The sequence below is a fragment of the Otolemur garnettii genome, unplaced genomic scaffold, assembly GCF_000181295.1.
Source record: "Otolemur garnettii isolate 467f Iridium unplaced genomic scaffold, OtoGar3 scaffold00327, whole genome shotgun sequence".
NCBI classification, from domain to species: Eukaryota; Metazoa; Chordata; class Mammalia; order Primates; family Galagidae; genus Otolemur; species Otolemur garnettii.
In genome coordinates this window covers 40179-40625 of record NW_003852722.1, presented here as the reverse complement: position 1 = coordinate 40625, position 447 = coordinate 40179, and positions in this window count along the sequence as shown.

Below are 447 nucleotides of genomic sequence, written 5' to 3'. Positions count from 1 at the left end.
GGAAAGAGAGAGGAAGACAAAGGGAGGGAAGGAGGGAGAAAAGAAGAAAGAAAGCAAAAGAAAGAAAGAGAGAAGGATGGAGGATGAGAGAGAGAAGCTTATGGAGAAACAGAGGTCACGTTAACTTTCCCTGTCTTTCCTCCACTCACCCTTCTCTCCACATTGCATCTTTACAAAAACAATTTACCAGCTCCTGCCCCTCTTCATTTGGATCCCAGAATGAGTTACAACTGTGACATCTTTTTTATTTCACATTATAGCCAGTTTTATTCTCTGAAGCCAATGACAAAAAGCACTGATGAGCTTTCCTGAGGGAGGCAGCAGCACACACCCTCCCACTTCCTGTCCTGCAGCAGTGACGTCATGACCCAGCTGATAACAAGGTCCAGGGAAGAACAGGAGGCTGCTCAGCCTGCAGGAGGCAGCTGCCAGCATGACATGCCCCAG